Genomic DNA, 4,332 nt, shown 5'->3' with positions numbered 1-4,332 from the left:
CTGTGTACATCCACTCACGATCATCCATCCTCTGACACACACACACACACACACACACACACACACACACACACACACACACACACACACATATATATATATATATATATATATATATATATATATATATATATATATATATATATATATATATACCAGCGAGACATTAACAATCAATTGCATGTACACTGATGTTCCTACCATCTAATAGGTTAGGATAGGTCATAATCCCACCCGAGGATGCGTAGCTAGGGTTAGTCTCCATGGTCTACTCCGATCCGAGACAGAATTTCGATAGCACCTCCCCGCTTGTTCTCCAAATACACGTCCCGGTAGGAAGATTGTGTATCCGGAGAACAACAGGGAGATGCTGTCGAAACTCTGCCTCGGAGCGGAGTAGACCACGAAGACTAACCCCTATCTACGCATCCTAGGGCTGTCAAAAAACGTGGATAATTCGAAATAGATACGGTTATCGATATGCAAAGAGCTGCATATTTCCAACCGTATCTCTTTCGAACGGGAGACGCCTAACCAGGTTACGTGCTCTATAAACATGCATGATACGGAAAAGAGGGGTGTTTTATGCCTCACCTCGCTGTCCCGCAAACAGGAGAAGCCTCAACCGCTACAAGGTCCACGGAACACCAACAAACAGCCAGAAGCCTTAGTCCTCCTTAAAAGAATAAGTCATTTTACACGAGTAAGTAATTACCTTTATATCACCATAAACAAAGTAAAAAGAAACAAGATCTGGACTTTTCATCGAATAGAAGTTAGCTAGCTAGGTTCCCAAAAACAGGACCTAAAAGCATCTCTATGTTTCAAGACCTACTCCAAAAACCATGATCTGTACTTTTAGCCTCCTGGTGTGATGTGAGTTTTTTTAGTTCTCGCCTAGGCCTATACATAGGGAGTCTAAATTTCTACTAAACTACTGGCAGATCGGTTTCTGAACTCTGAAAAAATATTGTTTCTGTGAGACTAAGCTGATGTGACCTGTGAGCAATAGATTTTAGCAAATTGTTTGACAGAGGGGCTATGTACCAATATAATCTGCTACCCCAATCTAAGCTGATGTGACAGACTGGATGTGGTAGAGTGAGGTATACAAGGGCAGGCTACAGAAAATAATCTGCTACCGGAAGCAAGCAAACTGAATCGGTCTCATGTCTCAATTTCATTTGTTAGCTCGCGTATGCTGGGGGATGAGGCGCTCAGGGATTGGGAGCTTGCTCTTCGTCTCGCGCACACGCGGTGTTCGGAGAAATGCCCCGTATAGCAGAGTAGCTGGCATTCGGACTTTCCGTGAATTTTTTCTATTTATCTGAGCCTTCAGATCCTGGTCATCCTATTCCAGCAACTGGATTGCTTCTGCTTGCTCGGCTGTTTTTGTAGATTGCTGATGCTCATGAGATTCGGTCTTACTAGGGTATGTCGGATACTACGTGCTAGCTATATTCTCTGTTTGGTAGCCACTGAAATGACTCAGCTTCTAGAGAATTACTTCAGTGAGCTAAATACTCTGTTCATTATTGCTTCCTGCAGATCTCAAGCAGCCGATTAGTTGGACTTTTTTTATATACTTATTACTACCTTGCAATCTAGTAAAAGATGAACTCGACACGCCGAGCTTCAAAAGCGGCAAAGTCAACAATCAATTACCACAGGTTTTCATTAGATGAGCACCACTTATTTGAGCCAGATGCTTTGATTACTAAGGAGCGAGATGCCAATCATCAATCAAGCCAAAGTTCTCAATCTTGCAGAACATATGCTTGCAGAAGATTGACCACTCCCCAGTTTGTATCTGCATTGGCTGGAATCTGGAATCTTGTTGGCCAGCCTGAATCATCTGGCACAACTCAAAGATCTGAGATTCATGGGACTCCGAGTAGGGAAGACCATGTGTGCTTTAGCAGGGATCAACAAGGAAATATACTGACACCTTGCTATGTGGAAAGCTCAAGTGGTCTGAGATCTCAAAAGTGTTTGTCTACACCTAAAAAAATTTATGAGGATCTTATTTCGGTAAAGAAGATGTTGATGCTGACACCATTCAATAGCGTTATTGGTGCATCATCCACATGGAGGCATATGTCCGCAAATAAGGTTGGAGGTGCACATTATTTGCACTGTGGAAATATATACTCTATGCTAACTGAAAAGATTGGGACTTCTCAGAGTAGCAATGGACATTAGGGACGATAGCTATTTGAATCAAACAAGAAGCACGCCTGACGAGCTATTTACTATCTCAAATGAAGAAGCTAGCAGTACACATGATCGTGAAAGTTCTCAACACAATACTGAATGTAATCTAGAAATTTTCCAAGAAGAAAATATTTTTTTATCTTGCCCAGTGCACGAAATGGAAATTGGCAAAGACACGAGGATAATGTCAGGAAATCAGATTTTCAGTAAGGCATGCACAGATGTTCAGCTTGACAAAAAAAAACTAAAACCAGTTCTTATTTGCTACCACATCCAGTCCAGATGGCAGAGTATCTATATATTGCATAGTAATCACCTTGCAATTTAGAACAAGGGTTGGCAAGCAAATGCAGAGAATACTGCTGGCTAGGCCTTTTATAGTTAGTATCTATATATTGCATAGTAACATTAGTATTATATGGACCTGATTCTATAGATTTGTCTCGCGAGAGGACTGCTGGCTAGGCCTTCACCCTTCTTCAGGCCTGTGCTCACGTGGGCGTGGACGCTCCTGGATTAGCATAATAGCAGGTGTGGATTGGTGTTGGTGGATCGTGTGGGCGTGTCATTGCCCAGCAGTCTCAGGCGCTGCCCCGCCTCACTACGCCAGATTCTAGACTGTAGCAACGAGGGCATTTTTATTGTAGGGGCAACTGGGATTGGGGCCGCTCCTACAGTGGGCGTCCTCGGGCCCCGGCAGCCCAACCGCCCCTACAGATGGCACTGTAGGGGCGGCTGGTAACCTGAGCCGCCCCTACAGTTGGGGTTGATCTGTAGGGGCGGCTCAATCACCAGCCACCCCTGCAGTGTCCCATTTGTCTTTTTTCAAATTTCAAAATTTGAAAGGTTCAAATTTAGTTAAATAATAAGATAACCAAAATAAAAATTATAGATATTAATAAGTTGAACAACTTTTATATTCATCACTTTTTATGTTCAAATCATTTTGGGTCTCAAATTTTTGTTCGAACTTGTCATTTTTTAAAATTTTAAATTTGAAAGGTTCAAATTTAGTCAAATGATAAGATGCCCAAAATAAAAGTTATAGATCTTGATGAGTTTAACAACTTTTGTATTCATCACTTTTACATCTGAAATCATTTAGGGTTTTAAAATTTGGTTTGAACTTGTCAAATTTTAAATTTCAAAATTTAAAATATGTAAAACATTGTCACATCCAAGTTTGATCAAACTTAAATACTGAAGCATGATTTTAGAAATTTTTAGGAAAAAAAACCATCACATTTGGAGTTAGTATGAGGGAAAATAACTAGTTACAAAGTTTATCCACAGATTAAAAATAGAAATCACACTGTTCTGGATAATCCTTACATCATCATAGTGAATAGTGCGATTTCCTTTTTTAATCTGTGGGTCAACTTTGTAACTAGTTTTTCTTTCTCATACTAACTCCAAATCTGATGATTTTTTTTCCTAAAATTTTCTAAAATCATTCTCTATCAATTTATTTTATTGGTTTTGTCAATATATACATATGAAAAGTTTAAGCAATTTAAATTTTGAATTTTAAAAAAATGCAACTTCAGACAAGATTTTGGTACCCCAAATGATTTCAGTTGAAAAAGTGATAAATACCAAAGTTGAATAACTCATCAAGATCTACAACTTTTGTATTGGTTATTTCTTCATATGATAAAGTGGTAATGACATTCTTCACAAATGTGACACATCTCTCATAAGGTTTTATAAACTATATGAGACATGTGTAAGATTAGTGAATAATGTGTGCTAAGAATTTATCAAATGAAGAAATGACCAAAATAAAAGTTGTATATATTCATGAGTTGAACTAACTTTGGTATTCATCACTTTTTATGTTGAAATCAATTTGGGTCTCAAATTTTGGTTCGAACTTGTCGTTTTTTCAAAATTTCAAATTTGAAAGGTTCAAATTTTGTCAAATGACAAGATGACTAAAATAAAAGTTGTAGATATTAATGAGTTGAACAACTTTGGTATTCATCACTTTTTATGTTGAAATCATTTTGGGTCTCAAATTTTGGTTCGAACTTAGTCATTTTTTAAAATTTTAATTTTGAAAGGTCCAAATTTTATCAAATGATAAGATGACCTAAAATAAGAGTTGTAGATCTTGAT

Source organism: Miscanthus floridulus, chromosome 1, assembly GCF_019320115.1.
Source record: "Miscanthus floridulus cultivar M001 chromosome 1, ASM1932011v1, whole genome shotgun sequence".
In the NCBI taxonomy this organism is placed as follows: Eukaryota; Viridiplantae; Streptophyta; class Magnoliopsida; order Poales; family Poaceae; genus Miscanthus; species Miscanthus floridulus.
The sequence above is the reverse complement of the archived record's forward strand: the minus strand, read 5'-3'. Positions refer to the sequence as shown.